Below are 21363 nucleotides of genomic sequence, written 5' to 3' on the forward strand. Positions count from 1 at the left end.
TACCAAAGGTGCATGTTTTTATGTTGTATATCATTTTCAATTTAGGTTTACCAACAAGATTGCAGAATATGAAGCCTTGATCCGTGGACTTCTCTTTTCTTTCGAGAAGGATGTCAAAGCTCTCATCATTGAAGGAGATTCTCAGGTGGTTATTAGATAGGTTAAATCAATCTACTCTTGCAATGATGGAAGACAACTTGCATACCAAAAAAGAGTTTGGAACTTGATGGAAGATTTTGAAGCCTTGAACATAAGGTCTATTCCAAGAAGGAGGAATATGGTAGTTGATGCCCTTGCAATTTCAGCCAATGCATTATATCCCACTAAAAGGACAAAAATCAAATGGTTTTTAGTTGAATTGGTGGTCACCCCATCTATTCCATATAAAATTACTAACTTCCAAGTCTTCCAATATGATTAACATATTCTTGAGTTTTTCATGTGTAATAGTCTGTTCAAAGGACAAGAGATTAATGATACTCCTAATGAAAAACTTGAGGATGATGATGTTAGAAGTTGTAATCTTTCCTTGGTGTATTTATAAACCAATGTTACACCTTCTTTCTTTATTGTTGTAATATATTAGGATATAAGCCAAGGTATCCTAATATATTTCTTTTTTGTCCTTTTTCCACTACATCTTATTTTGTCATCTAGTGGAATATGTGAGGACAAATATATATTGTAATTTCTAATTTTAGATTATTCCTCCTTAAGAGGAATCTCACACTTGGCCTCACACATATATGAATGGTGGCATTCATAGACATGGGAGTTACATTCTAACTCCTCTCTCTCATCTCTATTTCAGAGATGACCCTCTTCTCTCATTCAACAACAATGAGGTTTCTTCCTCTTTTCTATTATTGTATGAGCATTGCTCTCTATCTCTCTCTCTCCTCCTTCTTAGGCTTTTGATGCCTCATTCATAATATCACAAGGGGTTTTCTTTGCTTTCCCCTTTCCAAATATCTTGTCTCATGGTGTTGGAGCTTGAAGCTTTCTCTCTCCTATTTTATGGTAATATCTTTTCATGCATTTACTCACTTAGATTCTTTCCTGGTATTGTTTATTTACAGATTTCTTTTTCCATTTCTAACATGGTATCAGAGCAGTTTAATCTTTTTTTTGAGTTTTTGCATGAAGGTACGATTCGAAGGAGGCTCTTGAAGATTTCATTAATTTCTTCTTTTTAAGATGGAAGAAATTGAATTTTTTTTATTTGGCTGGTTTACCGCCAAACCCGATTAACTGTTTGCTCTAATTTGTGCAGGTTACTTCTTATTTTCTAGTAATTTTCATCTAACCCCTTTGGAAGGCTTGCCGCCAAAGGATTTTCCTATAAAAGCTTCAATTTTTTTCGTTTTGGAAGGCGTGCCACCAAAACAACAAAATATTATTTCATATCATTTATTTATTATTATGCTCTGACAAAGATCGATTTTCTTTATGCAATCAGGTTTATTAGTTTGTCTCTGCATGCATGCTTTAAGTTTTTTAAACTTTAACTGAATTTTTGAGAAAATTTGAATCCCACTATGTTGGATCTTGAATTTTATCCCCATACTGTTCTTTGATCGGTTTTGATGGAGACTGGTTCTTCCTCCTCCATCCTTCCTGCGATCATGTTGTTATTTCAGGGTTTGTTATTTCTCATGGCTTCTTAGATGGCCATGTTCCCCAACCATTTCTACCATAAGCCGCAAGCGCCCAACCATTTTTATAATGTAGACCATGAGAACTAGCCCCACTGAAGCCAGTTGCAGTTGAGCTAGTATGCGTACTCATAAAAGATGTCGTATTCAGTATTTTTGGGCAAATATCTTTCGGTGCCAATTAACAGGGAGAAAACACATTTGTGATAAAAATTGCTATCAGAGAATTGTTTATGATAATTGCAGCTGTGTCTGCAGAGTAAGTGGTCAGGTCTTCCCTCTAACACCAGCTTGTGGTGAGAGGGATTGTTCCCCCCCCGTTCTTGTCGGCTGCCTGGAACAGTGTTGTCTAGGATAAAGGCTACAAGGAATGCAATCACCATGTGAAGTGATAGAAGAGTGTTCAACACATAATTTAGTCTACTATTGCCAGTTTGAAAAGGCCCATGTGAAGCCACTATATAAGGCAGAAAGTAACTTGGGACAGGAGAATTTGCAGCTGGTGAGACTCCATAGCCCCAGTGCTGCAAGCATTGCCCACATAAAACATAGAAGAGTGGCAACAATGGCCTTTGGGATTGAAGCTAAAATGGCTCCCACTTTACCAACAAGGGATATGAAAATTAAAAATCCAGCGCCAAGCTGCACAGCTCTCCTGCTCCCCATCTTTGTCACCGCAATGGTGTGAACATTCTCAGTAAGAGTATTTGCACCTGTACCAGTGCCCCAAAGTCCTGCCAAGATGCTAGTTACACCTTCTAAGCCAATTCCTCTGCTCACGACACCAGGTGGTGGAGCCCTTGCAACTAAAAGTGAGGTTGCATGATAAGATCCAACCGAATCCACTGATGCAATTATAGATACTGCACACATTACGATTCCTGTTCTCCAATGAAAGGTTGGAGTTCCCCACTGAAATGGATATGGAATCCGAACCCATGGAGCTGATTCCCATGCTTTTGAAGCATCTGTACGGCAATGATTCATCGTGAAAACATGCTTTCTACAAGCTTTAGAAACAATATTTGAAATAGGTACATTTGGATCACACCCCTTGTAATTGTAAGCTCCAGCCTCCGTCAAAAGAAAAGCATATGCCCATGTAATCCCAAGCCCAAGTGGAATCGCATAAACCTGAAATATTCGATGTCCAAAAATAGAAATCTTGCGTAAATACAAAGCAAAAAGGACAACCAATAAGTTTTTCAAATCATATAAGTTTTCCCTTCTCTCTATATTTAGATTCGGTTATAACATTTTCTTCTCTTTTCATCCAAGTTTCTTTTTCAGAGACATGCAAGATTCCTTTTTCTTTTTTTAACTCTTGACAGAGGCATCATTTATTTTTATTATTGCCTCTTGTCAACCTATTTTTGGCAGGTAATCATTCACTATCAGACAAATGTAACATTCTATCTCTCAAGCTTTTTTTAGAAAAGTTTTTTAACTCTTTTTTAGTATCCTTTTATCTGCCAGATCTGAACTCTATCATTATTTACTAACCTTTTTTGCAGGGTTAGTTATAAAAAATTTTACATGAAGGTAATTACTCTTAAAAAAGAAAAATGGGGAGATCTTTTCTTATTACCTTGAGGTTATATTTTTGAACCAAGGTAAATATTGTGATTTTTTATAAATTGTGACTTTCCAAAATATTAAGTATGGAAAGGTGATTATTTTCTTTAACCAATTTATTTTCATATATTTATTTAAGTATATATGGGTGCACACATATATGCCAAGATAAATATATAATTTATGACTTTAATATTTTTAGAAATTAATATATACCTTTGCAAAATGAATTGAGTACTCATGTTTACCCTTAATGGAGTTTTATACCTGATATCTATATTTAGTTGATCTTCCTTAAATCATTTTACTTAATTGGATTATGAGTAATCTTACACATTTGCCTTCATTTTGATATTTTGATGTGCCCATAGCTGCACTTTTATGCTTTTATAGCATTATTCTATGCCCATGTTGGAACTTTATGGTTTTATACCATTGATATACATGATTTATATGATATTTGTTTTGAGTTGCATAGGGAGCTTAATTTTTTTCAAGGATAACTATGTAGGTCCCCTCAGTATAACTAATACATAGTTTCCTTATCTGGCCCATGGAGTATTCCTCCATCCTATATTGGTATGCACTCATTTTCTATGGAGTTTCCCTCCATTTGATCCTATTTGTTCCACTTTGATAGGATAATATTTTTTATGGCGTTTCCCTCCATGTTTTGTTCCTCCATGAAGAGGATGTTATTATTGGAGTTTTCCCTCCAAATTCAAATGATTTGATCCAATTTGAAGGCAATATGTTGTTCTATCCTCGTAATCCATTCTTTTGATTATCCTAACAAAAATCATGATAATTCTAATTTGATCAGCATGTCTCTCCTTTATGTTATTTTCATATATTAATGTGATAATGATTTGCATACTTCATTGCTTAGATCGTGAGTCATGTAAGTTATGGTGCTGCAGCCCATTAACTTGCAGTGGGAAGATTCATTAAGTGGACTGTCTATATCCACGTAATTGATGCAAGATTGATGCAAGTATCATTAGTTGACCTTGTTTGTGGTCATTAGTGCATTAGTATATTTCTTTCATGAGAGACTTATTGCATAAAGATTGGTCGTTTTGACCCATATTATGCTCATTTTTGAGCTTATGACTTATTTTAGATATCTTGTTAACTCCATTGCATGTGGGTGAACACATTCATTTATTTTTTCTCAATTTGTCCTTGTTGACAATTTTTTGAGCATATAATTTATCTTGATATCAGGTTATCTCCATTGTTTTGTGGTAACATGTTTTACTCATTATTTCTCTATGAAAGTTCTATTATCCTTATTCAAAAGGATTTCAAATTTGCATATATGATGGCATTCTACTTGTGGATATTTGTCTTGTTGTTCTTTGTTTTTCAGGTGATCCATCAAGGAACCTTCTTGGAGGTGTCTATGCTTCCACTTGATCACATTCAAAGGACTCATGTACTTCTCTTGGATCTACAAATGTTCCATATGGCTTGAAGACAATCAAATTACTTCATATTGAAGATTAAGTTGCAGATTTTTGTAAATTATGGGTTTACTACCCTTTGATGTAATTACCCCAAGTAAAGATTAAAGGGGGGTGTTAGAAGTTGTAATATTTCCTTGGTGTATTTATAAACCAAGGTTACACCTTCTTTCTTTATTGTTGTAATATATTAGGATATAAGCCAAGGTATCCTAATATATTTCTTTTTTGTCCTTTTTCCACTACATCTTATTTTGTCATCTAGTGGAATATGTGAGGACAAATATATATTGTAATTTCTAATTTTAGATTATTCCTCCTTAAGAGGAATCTCACACTTGGCCTCACACACATATGAATGGTGGCATTCATAGACATGGGAGTTACATTCTAACTCCTCTCTCTCATCTCTATTTAAGAGATGACCCTCTTCTCTCATTCAACAACAATGAGGTTTCTTCCTCTTTTCTATTATTGTATGAGCATTGCTCTCTATCTCTCTCTCTCCTCCTTCTTAGGCTTTTGATGCCTCATTCATAATATCACAAGGGGTTTTATTTGCTTTCCCCTTTCCAAATATCTTGTCTCATGGTGTTGGAGCTTGAAGCTTTCTCTCTCCTATTTTATGGTAATATCTTTTCATGCATTTACTCACTTAGATTCTTTCCTGGTATTGTTTATTTACAGATTTCTTTTTCCATTTCTAACAGATGAATTGGAAGATGAAGATGGGATTATAAATTCAAAAACTAATAATATTCCTAAGTGGATGGTAGAGTTGGAATGTATCTTTGACAAAGATGAATCAACACATAGTAAGAGAATTGTTGAAGAAAAAGGGATTACAGAATGTGATTCATATAATCTAGGCACAAAAGAAGACCCTAAGTTGGTGAGAATTAGAAAGTCATGTAATCCTTAAGGACAAGAAAGTATTATTTAGTTACTTATAGAATACAAACATGACATACCATGGAGTTATGAAGAAATTAAGACATATGATCCTAACATAATTACTCATGATATTCTATCGAAACTTGATGCTAAGCCTTTTCATCAAAAGAAAAGATTGGTTAACCCCATTATCCAACCATTAATAATGAAAGAGGTCTAGAAATTGCTAGATGCTAAGATTATATTTCCAATCCAATATTTTACCTTGGTTGCTAACTTGGTGCCAATAAGGGAAAAGACTGGAGAAATTCACCTTTGTGTAGACTTTCACAATTTAAACCAAGCATCCTAGAAAGATAACTACCCTTTTCCCTCACTAGATGAAGTAATACAAATTGTAAATGGGTCTAAAATGATGTCTTTCCTAGATGGATATTTAGGATACAACTAGGTGATGGTAGATGAGGAAAGTAGGTTAATGACTGTATTCACAACAAAATGGGGAACCTTTGCATATAGGAGAATTCCCTTTGGGTTAATCAACACATGAGCTACATTTCAAAGAGTGATGGATGAAGCATTCAAGGGGATGATAAATAAATGTATAGGTATCTATATGGATGACCTAACTATCTTTTCAAAAGATTGGAGTTCTCATATTGTTGATTTGAGACAATTTTTCAACTAATGTTGGAGATACAAAATATCTCTTAACCCTAAGAAGTGTTCACTCAAGGTTATGAAAGGAAATCTTTTGGGTTATATTATTTTTGAAGTTGGGATATCCATTGATCCTGGTAGGATAGAAGCAATTTTAAAGTTGTGACCTCATCATAGTCACAAATGGCTTAAGTCTTTCTTTGGAAAGATTAATTTTGTGCAAAAGTTCATTTTTGGGTTCACTAAGATAGTTTACCCCCTTAATAACTTATTGAATAAGGGAGAAAAAAATAAATGGGCTCCTAAAATTAATAAATTGTTTGAAGATATCAAAGTAGCTATCTCTACGGCTCCAGTACTTGTAAGTCTAGATTATGAGTTGCCTTTTAAAATCTATTATTTTTCTTCAGAACATTCATGTGTAGGTATTCTTATACAAAAGAAGGATAAGGAAGATGAGAGACCTATCAAATTCATGATTTGTCCATTAAAGAATGCTAATTGAATTAATCCAATCTTAACAAACAATCATTTTCCTTAATAAAGGCAGTCAAGAAATTTTTCCACATACTTAGGAGTAAGGTATACGTTGTTGTGTAGGATCCTACAATCAAATCATTACTTATGCAAAATGAATTGGGTGAAAGAAGAGGAAAATGGATGATTATATTACAAGAGTTCAAATGATTTGGAGGTACAACTAATGAAGCTAGTAAGAGGACAAGGGTTTACCAAGATGATAGTAGAAAATGAGATCAAAAGTGATGATGAACAACAAATCATAGTGTCTCAAGTAGTTATTGACAAAGGAATAATCATGGATGTGTGGTATCAAGATACTATGTATTACCTTCTGCAATATCAATACCCTCACTAGATGAATAGTTCTCAATGTAGAGGACTTAAGATGAAATGTGAATCCTACATGCTTCAAGATAGGAAACTATATAAAAGGAACTATGAGGGAATTTATTTAAAATGTTTAGGGCATGAAGAAGCAAGAGAGGTATTGGAACAATATCATGACAAATATGACATTGGACATGGATCAAAATAGGCTATCACCCATATTCGTTTGGGATCATGTTATTTTTGGCCTACAATTTTCAAGGACACATTTGAACATGTATAATCCTCTCACACTTGTCAAACAAGTACCAATAAGGAAAGACATCCAACTATGTCACTACAACTAGTATTTGAGGTACACTCTTTTGCCAAGTGGGGGCTAGACTTTATTGGAATAGTAAACCTGCCATCATCAACTAGACACATGTTCTTCCTCATAGCTACAGACTATTGCAAACACTGGATAGAAGATAAAACTTTCTAAAACTACACAGCAAAAGTAGTTACTAATTTCTTAGAAGAGCACATTGTTAGTAGGTTTGAAGTGTCATTTTTCCTATATGTGATAATGGGTCATCTTTTGCATCAATTTTCCTTACTCAATGGGCATTGGACAATCAAGTTATAATATTTTTTTCTTCCAATTACAATCCCAAAGGGAATGGTGTGGTAGAGTCCACTACTAAGAACTTGATTATGGGCATAAAGTATCCACTCATTGAAAATCCAAAAGATTGGCACACTTAATTGAAATACACATTATGGATAAAAAGAGTTAGGATTAAGAATACTTTGGGAAAATCCCCATATCTACTCGTCTATGGACAAGATCAATTATTCCCACTCAATCTTAAGATACCAGTGTTGAAATTTTAGAGATGGTATGCCAATGATGCTGATAGAGTTCAAATTAGATTGATGAATCTCTTGGAATTTGATGCAGGAGCATCTTGGGTTGCCTTTTTATCCTTCTCATTTTGTTCACCTAGTAGTTCCTTCATGTTCCTAGCAATTACTTCATGTGCCTAACAATCTTGTTTTCTTCATGTGCCTAGTAACCCTATTTTCTTCATGTGCCTAGTAACCCTATTTTCTTCATGTGCCTAGTAACCCTATTTTCTTTCATGTGTCGAGTTATTGTAGCATTCCTTCATGTGCCGAGTTACCCAGTTTATGTTGAGTGGTTCTTCATGTGCCAAGTTATTTAGTGTATGTCAAGTGTTTCTTCATGTGCTGAGTTACTCAGTGTATGCCAAGTGTTTCTTCAAGTGCCAAGTTACCCAGTGTATGCTGAGTGTTTCTTTATGTGTCAAGTTACTCAATGTATGCCGAGTGTTTCTTCATTTTCCAAGTTACCCAATGTATGTCAAGTGTTTCTTCATCTGTCGAGTTACTTAGTGTATGTTGACTATTTCTTCATGTGCCGAGTTACCCAGTGTATGTCGAGGGTTAGTATTTGGACATGATTTTGTAAGCTGACCTACAAGATTTATTTCATTCACGACATTTATGTTAAGATCTTTTCTTGGGATGAGTCCATACCGTTGTTGGGTCAGCCTTCCTCTTATGTAATGATTCTAGAATGATCTGTAAGCCATTTTGGCAAGTATAAATAGAGTATTTAGGCTTAGATTTAGAAATTTTTTTGGGAGAGAAGAAGCTTCAAGAGATTAGGGAGCAGAACTAAAAGTGTGAATTTGCTATTGGATCTTTGTAACTGAATATATTGTAATTGGCCGTAACCTAGAAGGCCTCATAGTTGGGCATGTATGAAGATATTTTGATGAATCAATAGAAGTATTTTCTCTTCTCTCTCTTTTGGTTGATGTTATTTGTGTTTGTTTCTATTGTGTTAACTCTTGTAGGGTGGTTTGGATAGTTGGGTGAGCCTTTGGCCCTAGTTATTCATCCTCTTGTCTGCATTAGAATTGGATGAAAAAATGACAACAACTTTAGAGAACATGTCAAATCATTAGGATATCATAAAACAATGGTTGAACAAGTGAGCCACAATAAATATTTTAGAATCTCAAATCTTGTTCTTCTATGGGACAAGGCAAAAGAAAAACCAAGCAACCACATGAATTTCAACACTTGTGGATTGGTCCTTATCAAATTGTAGAGATTTTTGGAGAAAATACTTTTAGGCTAATTTATTTACAAGGGGAACTGGTTCTATTTCTAGTCAATGTCTAGTTTTTGAAACATTATTTTGGATCCTAAAAGAGAAAATATTAAATAAATAAATTTAAAAACTTTTCTCAAGTGTGTTTAATTTATGCAAGTGTGTTTATTTTCTGCAAGTGTTTTTACTTTTAGTCATGTGTTTTCTTCTAAAGTTGTGTCTATCTTTTCTTGTATATTTGGGGGTTAGGTGCAATCAAGATTCTTTCTTGATGCATACAATAGATAACCCCATTTGGTTTCAACTTCAGGAAAGAGGTATTTCTTTGTCAAAGCATTCAGATGATTTTGTTTCTTGTACTAACTAAAAAATAGATATTTCTTGTAGTTGTAGAGAACTTCTAGTCTTAAAATTACAATCACAAATTGATTTCTCTCAACACTTTAAAATTCTAATAATTGACTATCTAGGTGATTTTCAAATATAGCTTAATGGTAGCAAGGGGTAATTCAAAACTTGCTAGTTTAGACAAAGGGTCTCTTAAAGGAATTTCTAACACTATTTTGCATGAGAGTTTCCTAAACCTTCATGAAAAAAGAAATGCAAGAGTTGTCAAACTTAAGTATAGATCTTGAAAGGAACACCAATACCTTGGCCACATAGTTTAATCATGGTCATCATACAAAAGAAAGAAAACAAGAATCACAAAGGTGTTATATATAAAGATCCCAAATGATTACAAAAGGTAATCAAATATTAGGATATTCAATCCAAAATGGCTATCCTAATCCATACAATAAATGAAAAATGCTTCAAGGAAGAATCAGGTGGAAACATACGAGCTCTATGAAGCAAGTTAAAGAATATTACTAAATACTCAAAAGAGAAAGAATTAATAACTCACTAAGAGCCCTTAGAACAAATTCTCTCATCTTCTCATATAGTGATTGACAAATAGGTTTTACAAGGATTCCAAATGAATGGGCCGATGGAGCCAAATATTTTCTCCAAGTTGCTAGGTACTCATGATAGACTACACCTTGAGATGTCAAGGTACACTAAGCACACATTGAGCTTGAAGATTCAAGATTATGAAGTTTTGGCTTCTAAAGGACTTGAAAGTTGCTTGAAATATTTGACATCTAGTTATCACTTGACACATGTTAGAAGAATGCTTGCTGATGAAGAAATGCCTTTGTCATTTCTTCACTTTTGTTGGGGCTATTTTTTGTGGTCCCACAATGCACACCCCATTTTGAGTCACAAAATGGGGACCCCTTAGTTTCAAATTTTCTACAAGGCATCTAGTCCAGAGCCTTGGTTATTTAAGACCCTCCCCTAGGTCTAGGTCAAACCCCAATCCTCAAACAGACACTATCAGGTGGTAGCAGGAGGCTAAAAATTTAGTTTTGAGGGAGGAAATGCTCATTTACAAGAGGGAAGTGTACTTGCACACCCTTTGGATGTGTCCACCTGCACCTCTCTAGAGTTGTGCAGATGCACACCCTTTGGAGGTGTGTACCTTGTTAAATCAGGGTTGTCTCTGATACTAGTGGTTCTTAGGTAATTTTTGTGCTATTGGGGCTAGCTTCTTTTAGATTTTTTTTATTTTTATCACTGTTCTAGCCAAGATCATATGCACATAGTTCAACTGCCATAGTCAAAATTGTATTTCAACGAGTTATTTTTTAGTTTAAGGGAATTTTTTGAATATCTCTAAATTTTTAATCTTTACTTAATCTATAATTATATATTTTATATCTATTTAAATACATAGGCTTCTTCTTCCTTTCCTAAAAAATAAAAAATAAAAAAACTACATATAAATATAAAAATCATAGATTTACGAATATTAAAAAAAATAGAATAAAAAATTAATATCATAAAAAAAATTACAAATTATTATGAGCTACTTAATATCATACAAAACATAATATGATACAAAATTTAACTTCTTAAAGAAAATACAATAAAAAATTAATATCGTAATACTTTAATTACTATCATATTTTTATGTAATGTGGTCTCAATTGCTTTTATTTATGATAACTTTATAGATTTTTATACTAATATATAGTTTAACATGTTTTTTTATTCTGTAAAATGTATAAATATTTTCTCTTACATGATTTTGGAGTATTGTCACTTTTATGGGGTGATATCTATCATGATAACAATATTTTTCTAACAAATGTTCTATTCTTATTCATAAAGCACATGATTCTTATTCATGAAGTACCTGAATGTCTATCTATCTTGTCTATAGAGCATCTAAATCTATCACATTGTCATGGTATTCATGAATATTTTAGATTGGATATAGTTAACATAGGTTTTTGGAGTTTATCAATTTCATGGGAGCACAGTTTTAGTGGTAACAATATTTAATAGATAGATGGGCATTTCAATCTATAACATTTTTATAGTATTCATGATTATTTTAGATTGGATATGCTAAACATAAGTTTTTGAATTTATCACTTTCAAGGGAATAGAGTTGTTATGATAAGAATGTTTAGAACTACATACATAAGCATATCTTCCAAACCATTTTCTTGCAAAGGTAAGAATTCCAAATTCATGTTCTCCTACAACAAACTATTGTTCTTCAATTCAACCATTTGACCATGTCTTATAAAGAATTGTAGAATATATATATATATATATATATATATATATATATATATATATATATATATATATATATATATATATATATATATATATATATATATATATATATATATATATATATATATAGATATCTCAAGCATGTGCAAAAAAAATCAATGGATTATAAAAGCTCTAATATAATTGACAATTTCAATATTTTCAAAAAAGAGTTTCAAAAAGGTGAAGGACAATGAGAAGATCTCCAAATTCGTTCTGAACACTTCAAGAAGTTGTCTTCAATTTCAAAAGTGTTAACAAATCCCCACGTCACCTCTGCATATGAAAATAATTTGGAAAAGATTTTTATTGTAGTAAAGTAGCCTTTGAAAAACTAAATTTGAGATAAGTTTCTATTGTATATTCCAAATATAGATTTCATGGTTGGAGTCATAACTTTCATTTTCTTTACAGTTTATTTCTAAATTGAAATTTGGGCATTATTTGTGTTACTACTACTTGATATTATGTGTTTTATTCATGGAAGTTATGATAGTTTTGTATTCTTTTGTCTGCAAATTTAGGTTTCTTTGTGTGCATTTTTTTCCTAATTTTGAGAAAAAGAAAAGAAAAGAAACTAAAGTCTGAACCATTTGGGTTTGATAAGAAATTATTGTGCCTCTTCCTTGTAGAAGTCGTGACATTAACTACAGACTTTTTGTTGTGTATCTTCATGCTTTTTGGATGGGAGGTTTCATTTTATCATATACATATGATATGGGCCTCCAACCATTTATCTGGGTTTATTACTATGATGAGATCTTGAGAAATAAAATTCAACAAATCATTTTCCTAGCTTTTCTAGGATGAGGATTCATTGCATTTTCTTTCCTTGAACTGCTAAGCTATTCTTTGATCTTGTATATATGCTTTACAATATTGACAAATGTTCTTTGTGCCTCTATAGTAGATGAATGAGCTATTTGTTATATTTTCCATGTACTTCTTAGGAATTTCATATTTACTATGTATCACTCTTAAGTGATTCATGTATATTTTGTATCTAATTCAAAAGATCTGAAATATTATTGGTGCTTTTGATGCCTTGATCTATTTTTTTTACTACTTATATCACAAAGAATTTTTCCTCCTTGTTTGTTGAATGAATACATTACCTCATTGTTCAATCACATATTAGCATTGATACCCATAGAAATAGATATATTTTTCCCCTTTATCCCTTGAATATTCATTACTTTAATGAATGTTTTGTGCCTTCCCTTTGCAATGTTTTCAAATTTGTGATTCTTGAATGCATAAATTTTTATTTTTTTACAAGTTTTCTAAATTATAGCATTTATCTTAATCCCATTTGAATCTACATGTGATAAATATTTGAGTTGAAATATTTTTTCTTGGTTATGAATGATTCCTTGATAGCTTTGTCATTGTACCTCTATATGTGCATTGAATCAAGTAGTTAATTAAAATTTGTCACCCATCTCTTGTAGCACTTTTCTCGTGAATTAAGTTGTCATTTTCAATTTAAAATATATATAGTAGTAAAGAGTAGAAGAAGAATGAAATTATTCATTGATTAGTCTCAAGACTAACCATCCATTTTTTCCCTTGTTGTGGGTGCATTAAAGATGTGGTCAGGTCTCCATAAGTCGATCAAAGTACAACAATCTTCCAACCAAGAAATGATGGACCCCTTCCTTATTCTTTCCTTGCTGGTATATTTTTATTCCTTATTTGTTAGAATTAAATTAATAAATTCTTTTAATGACTTCCAAAAGTACTCAATAATCACTACCAAAAGGCTTATTTTAAGACAACTCTATCAATTGTTTTCAAGAATGCCTTGAGCTAGTGTTAAGAAAACAATTCAACACATGTTTATAGAGTACTCTATTTAGATGAATTATTTTAGAAGATTTTTAAAAAAATTGTTATCTGTAGAAGGATTTTTTTTTTAAAGATAAACTTGCAAAATGTTCAAGAATATCTTCAACTAGTAATAGGTAAAATGCCCATAACATTTATAGTAGCATTTTCCCAATCTTCTCCAGTTTTAGCCCTACATCTAATGACCTACAACTAAAGTTTTAAGACATAGAGATATGATCTTACTATTGGAAATATGGATAGGTAAGATAAGTTAGGGTTTTCATTTATAACAACATATATCTTAGGATGAGATGGTAGAATATACTATTGAAGATTCTACAGTTAGAGATAGAAAATTGTCTAAATGTTAGACAGTTTCACTAGCAACATAGAGATCATTTTTGGTATAGTGAAGGCTATATAGATATTTGGCATGTGCAAAGTTAAGGGTAGGTATATCAGACTATTGCGATGATGCACTTAAGTGCATAGATTAGTATGGATTGTATGAACAAAGTTACAAGCCAAATACCAGTAAGGGCAATATGCATAGTAGAACAAATTATAGAAGAATAGAGGAATAAAGTATTAAGGAATTATTTTGGTTATGAAATAATTACTGATTTATGTAGGTCCAACATCCTAGAGGTTTACCCTAAGTTAGTATAACATATAATTGCATCAAGCTAACTGTATAAGAGTTTTGTGAAAAGAAATGGTATAAGTAAAGAACTACTTCATGCAAAGTATGGAGATGTGTGATATATATGATATATGTGAATGTGAAGTTTATGATGTATATGTGAACTATGCTTATGACATGCAAACTTGTATGAGAGATCTATGATGTGAATTCTATTATCAGATCAAGCTATGTGAAGTATAGTTCAGTCAGTAGTAAAGAGGTTTTTGTATCTATCTCTTTTGTATAAAATCACTATATTGTATAATTGCATGTTAGGGAATGAGTGAGCTCTTCTTGCATATAGTTGTAATTGTAATACCAACTCCTAATAGGTTTGAGGCTTTTAACATGGCCTAGTCCTCTAACAAGGATCAAGACACTATATGTAATTCATAGTTTCCTGATAGGGTCAATATCCTTAATAGGATTCTTTTGTTTATTGGATCATTCCATGGGTACCATCCCCAATGAGGTTTTCCCTTAGCCAGGGTTTCACTCATTAACAAAATATGGTGTTATGAGTTCTCTTTGTGTATGGTTTTACTTATTGTTTAATATTATTGGTTTAATTTCATATGTATGTTGTAAAGTAATTAATAATATGCAATTGTGGGCAAAATATTGTAGAAAACTGATTCACCCCCCTCTCAGTATTATCTATTTCTAACAATTGGTATCAAAGACTAGTCACTTAGAAGAGGATTAACAACTTGAGTAAGATCCTTTTGGATGTGGAATAGTTAAAGATAAATTTTGAAGAAGCTCTTGAGAAAATTGATCTTCTTATAGAAGAAAGAGAAAACCTAAAAGAAAGGTATGAAGATGCAAAAGATTATACTGCAAATTGAAAGATAAGATTAACTATCTTAATTATAGAAAAGAATCAAAAGAGAAAGAATAATGACAACAAAGAAGTAGTAATCCTTAAGAAAGAAAATGAGATCTTGAAACATGAGTTGAAAAGTGTTGAACTTAAATTGAGTCTTAAGAAGGATGATAGTAAGATTGAACCAAATATGAAATCAGAGAATGCAGATCTAAGATCCCATTTGACTCAAGTAACATCTAAATTAGATTTAATAAGAATAGAGCATGTAGAATTAAAATAGTACAATACCATTGTGAAAGGAGAATTAACACAAGCTACACAAAAGTTAGAGAAGTTTTATTCTAGCAGTGAGAAAATTGATGAACAATTATTTTACCATAGATCCTCTTATGATAAGACAGGTCTTGGATATCTTATTGGAGAAAAATCAGCCAAGAAAACTAAATCTAGGAAAGAACTAGATCTCTAAGTGAAAAGAAATTGATCAAAGTAGAATTGTATCAATCATATCTACAAAAGTATCTAAAGGAGTTGAGAAAGTTGATCTATCTAAGAAACATGATGAACCTAAGAAAAAAGAGCAAGTTGAACCATCTAAGGAGGCTAGATATGAATTCAAAGGTAAATGTTTCTTATGTCACGAAGCTGGTCATATGAAGAAAGATTACATAGGTAAGTCTTTTAAACCTATTACTAATTTCTATTGTTAAAATTGTCATAGTTTTGGACATAAAGAAGTAGATTGTAAGAAACCTAAGTTTTACCATAATAATGGAAATAGTAGAATGTTTAGGAGTACTAACCCTACAAGTAATGAAAGAAGGAGATCACAAGGTAGATCCAATGATGGTAAAAGACCTAATGGAGTGAGGAATAAAATTGTATCTTACAAATGTAACAACCTTGGATGCATTGCAAGGAATTGCAGAGCACTAGATAATTAGAATGGAAGCAATCAAAGAAGGGATGCACATGTATGTCAGTTATGCAATAACTTTGGACACACAACAAGATTTTGTAGAATGGATAGAAGAAATTTCAACATGAATCCTAACTATAGAAGGAACAATAATAGAAATGATAGAAGAAATGATAATGGTAGTAATAATAGTCAAAAAGAAGCACTTAAAGAGCATGTTCAAGAATTCAAGGAAGTATATATGAAAGAAAACAATCTAAAAAGCTCACATATAGTTTTAAAAGAATGCTATTTTGATGCACCTAATGATAGGTTGAAGTTGGAGATTTTTCTTGATTCATATTATTTGAATTAAATGTTAGTTTGTGGTGACTAATTAGGGAAGTACTATACATACTTCATAAATTCTTTAGAAAAAAATTTGGGTCATGGCCGATGTTGTGGCCAATGTGTGGCCGACATATGGCTGACATGTTGTAACCCTAAAGTGGCATAAAATACTTGTATAAAAGGGCTTAGGGTTAGGGATTGATTCATTTTTATGGTGATGCAAAATTGGTTATTACAGTGGTATTGAGTTGTAAGGGATTACAAATTGTAATTAGGTTATAATCACTAGATCATAATAATTTTAGACTTGCTATTTGGTGGATCTAGCCTATGGATTGGGTGAACCATGTTAAATCTTAGTGTCTTGTGTGCTTTGTTGTGTGATCTATTATTTTTTGTTATTGGTTATATTTTCATGTAATTTTTATTTCTATTCATGGTTTAATCCTAACAAGTGGTATCAAAGCAAGGTTATTTTTTAATTATCCGATGTAGGAAAGTCTCATGATTGAGTGGGAGTCTCACGGTTGAGTGGGAGCGATGGAAAATGAGGGTAAGCTAAAGTTTAATAGGTTTAATGGGTAGAACATTTAATTATGGAAGATGCAAATGGAAGACTATCTTTATCAGAAGGATTTATGGAAGCTGTTGGAAGGAAAAATCAAAAATTAAGGATCTATGTCAAATGAGGACTGGGATCTTTTGGATAGAAAGGCACTTGGAAGCATTCAATTATGCCTGGCACCATTGGTGGCATTTAATATTACAAAAGCAAAGACAACATAAGAGTTGATGAAAACTCTAGCAACACTATATAAAAAGCCCTCCACTTCAAACAAGGTATTTCTCATGAAGCTTTTATTAATATGAAAATGGTAGAAGGTGTATATATTATAGATCATTTAAATGAGTTTAATACTACTACTAGTGAGTTATCTTCTGTGGGTATCAATTTTGATTATGAAATTAGGGATCTCTTGATTTTTTGTTCTTTTCTTGAAAGATGGAATGGCTTGGTAATGGTCATGAGTAATTCTATTCTTGGATATAGTAACCTAAAATATGATGATGTAATCGGTGTTATTTTGAGTGAGGAAACTCATAGGAAAATCTCAGGTGGATCTACATCAGTAAGTGCTTTGAATGCACAAAGCAGAGGTAGAATGACTAAGAGAAGAAGTAATTCCAAAAATTGTAGGAAATCAAGAGGAAAGTCAAAGGCGAGGAGGTCTCAATTGAGAGGACTAAATGACTGCTAGTACTGTGGGAAACTAGGACATAAAAAGAAAGATTGTTGGACTCGAAAGAAAAATGAAGGAGATAAACCAGATGGAGACAAGAAGGCAAAAGTGGTAAGTAACAAATCCAAAGAGGATGCTTTGCTTCTATCTTTAAAAAGTGTTGATGATTCATGGGTTTTAGATTCAAGTGCTTCATTTCATGCTACACCTTATAGAGGTTATTTCATTGATTATGTTCAAGGGGATTTTGGGCTTGTTTATTTGGGGGATAATGAACCCTATTAGATTGGTGGAAAGGGAAAAGTTAAGATTAAGTTGCAGAATGGAAATCATTGGCTACTACATGAGGTAAGACATGTTCCAAGCTTGAGTAGGAATTTAATTTCAGTAGGACAACTTGGTGATGAGGGTTGTGTAGTTACTTTTAATGATAAAAATTGGAAGGTTAAAAAAGGTTCCCTTGTAGTAGCAAAAGGTGTGAAAGTAGGCACCGTATATCTTTGTATAGGTCATATTGTTCCTTCTACTTTGATTGTTTTAGAGAAAAATGAATGTTCAGGAATAGTTGCTACAGTTGAGTAGGGAGAACAAATAGTTACTATAAATTTTGATACAGTGTTGTGGTACAACAGACTTAGGCACATGAGTGAGAAAGGTATGAAAGTACTCCAATCAAAGAAAGTTCTACCAGGTCTAAAATGTGTTAATATGGATTTCTATGAAAGTTGTGTGTATGGAAAATAAAAGAGAGTAAGTTTTGTGAAGACTAGGAAGGAAAACAAAAAGGAGAAATTAGAGCTTGTGCATATAGATGTATGGGGACTAGCTTAGGTATCTTCCCTTGGTGGTTCTCATTATTATGTTACATTTATTGATGACACAGCTAGAAAAGTATGGGTTTGTTTCCTTAGATAGAAATCTGATGTATTTCAAACTTTTAAGAAATGGAAATGCTTGGTTGAAAATGAGACTTGTAAGAAATTAAAATGCCTCAGATCTGATAATGGTGGTGAATATTGCAGTCATGAATTTGAAGATTATTTCTCCAGTAGTGGTATTTGTAGATAGAAAATTGTTCTAAGGACTCCATAGGAAAATGGAGTGGTTGAACGCATGAATAGGACTACAATGGAATGTGCAAGGAGCATGAGGTTTCATGCTCTATTTCCCTCACACATGTGGGTGAAGGCTATCAATACTACTATATATTTGATTAATAGAGGTCCCTCTTCTCCTTTGGGTTGTGGTATTCCAGAGGAAGCATAGACTAGTAAGAAAGTGAGTTATTCTTTTCTCAAGACCTTAGGTTGTGAAGAATTTGTTCACATAGATTCTGAAAATAGAACCAAGCTAGAAACTAAGTCAAAAAAATGTGTATTTGTTGGATATTACATTAATGAATTTGGTTATAGGCTTTGGGTTTTTGAAAATCATAAAATTGTAAGAAGCATGGATGTCATATTCAATGAGAAAGTTTTGTACAAAGATTTGTTGCAGCAACATAAGAAGAAAGAAGATGATTATGTAGTGTTGGATAATACCCCAAAAGATGATGTTCTAGCCATTCCTCATGATGTGCAATAACCACAAAAAAAAATACCACACACATCAGCAAATGTTAAATAGTCAACAAGGCAAATTAGATCTCTAGAAAGGTTTTCTCCCTCCTTGTATTCTATTTTATTAATAGATGCTGGTGAACCTAAATGTTATGATGAAGCAGTGTAGGTGGATATTAAGATTCAGTGGGAGTCTACAATGAAAGATGAAATGGACTCTTTCTTGAAGAACAAAACATGGGGATTTATGCAAGTTTTCTATCGGTAAAAGAGCTTTACAGAATAAGTGGGTTTACAAGTTAAAAGAAGAGGATGAAGGTAAGAAAAAATTTAAAGCCAAGTTAGTTCTAAAAGGATTTGCATAGAAAAATGGCACTGATTTTGATGAGATATTTTTTCCTGTTGTTAAGATGACTTCTATCTATACTATTTTAAGTATTGTGGCTACTAAATATTTGCATTTAGAGCAGCTTGATGTTAAAAAAACCTTCCTTCATGGTGATTTGGATGAAGAGATATATATGGCTTAGCCATAGGGCTTTGAGGTCAAAGGTAAGGAGAACTTAGTGTGCAAATTCAAGAAAATTTTATATGGCTCGAAGCAAGCACCTCGGCAATGGTATCTAAAATTTGACAATTTTATGCATGAGCATGATTACAGTAGGTCTCATTCAGATCATTGTGTCTACTTTAAGAGGTTGGATGATGATAGCTACATTATTTTATGTTTATATGTTGATGATATGCTTATAGCTGGGTCCAACATGGATCACATTAAGGGGCTAAAATGCCAATTAGAACATGTGTTTCCTATAAAGATTTGGAGGCATCAAACAAAATCCTTGTTATGAAGATTTGTAGAGATAGGAAGAATAGGAAATTGATGCTATCTCAGGTTGATTATGTTGAGAAGGTGTTGTAATGTTTCTCTATGGAGAATGCTAAAGCTATCAGCACACCTTTACTTGGTCATTTGAAGTTGATTAAGATGTGTCCCAAGACACCAAAAGAGGAGGATAAGATATCCAAGGTACCCTATGCTTCAGCTCTAGGAAGCTTGATGTATGTTATGGTATGCATTGGGTTAGATATTGCACAAATAGTGGGAGTCATTAGAAAATATATGAGTCATCCAAGAATTGAGCATTAGAATATAGTCAAATGGATTCTCAGATATTTGAGAGGAACATCTAGTAAGTGTTTACACTTTGGGGGCTCTAATAGTGATTTATAGGGCTATGTTGACTTAGATTTGGTAGGGGATATTGATACTAGGTGAAGTGCTACAGGTTATATCTTTACTATTGGTGGGGTAGTTGTGAGCTGGGTTTCTAGGTTACAGAAGGTTAATGCTTTATCCACTACAGAGGCTGAGTATGTTGCTACTATAGAGGTAGCCAAGGAGATGATATGGCTTTAGTTCTTCTTGGAAGAATTGGGACACCCTCAAAAGGATAATTATTTGTTTATAGATAGTTAGAGTACAATTCATCTTGCAAAGAATTTAGCTTTTCATTCAAAGGCGAAACACATATAGTTGCAGTACCATTTCATTCGATCGATTTTGGAGGATGGCTAGTTAAATTTGGACAAGATACATAAAGATAAAAATCCAAAAAATATGTTGACAAAGGTAGTGACAAGGGAGAAGTTGAATTCCTCTTCTACTTTGATTGGTCTTCTAGACTGAATAGGAATACAAGAATAACAGAGCTCAGGGGGGTTTAGTCTAGTGGGTGCCTCATGGCATAGTGGTATTTCTATAGGATTAGTCTCCAAGTGGGAGATTGTTGTCTAGCGTGGAGTCTGATTAGTCCCCAAGTGGGAGATTGTTAGATTGTGGTGACTAATCAAGGAAGTATTGTACATACTTCATAAATTTTTGGGTTGTGGCTGACATGTGGCCAACATATGGACAACATGTTGTAACCCTAACATGGCATAAAAATACTTGTATAGAAGGGATTAGGGTTAGGGATTGATTCTTTTTTGTGGTGATGTGAAATTGGTTCTTGTGACAATATTGAGTTGTAAGGGATTACAGATTGTAATTAGGTTGTAATCACTAGATTGTAA

This window comes from Cupressus sempervirens, chromosome 8 (genome assembly GCF_028749045.1).
Source record: "Cupressus sempervirens isolate cs-2001-9-10 chromosome 8, ASM2874904v1, whole genome shotgun sequence".
In the NCBI taxonomy this organism is placed as follows: Eukaryota; Viridiplantae; Streptophyta; class Pinopsida; order Cupressales; family Cupressaceae; genus Cupressus; species Cupressus sempervirens.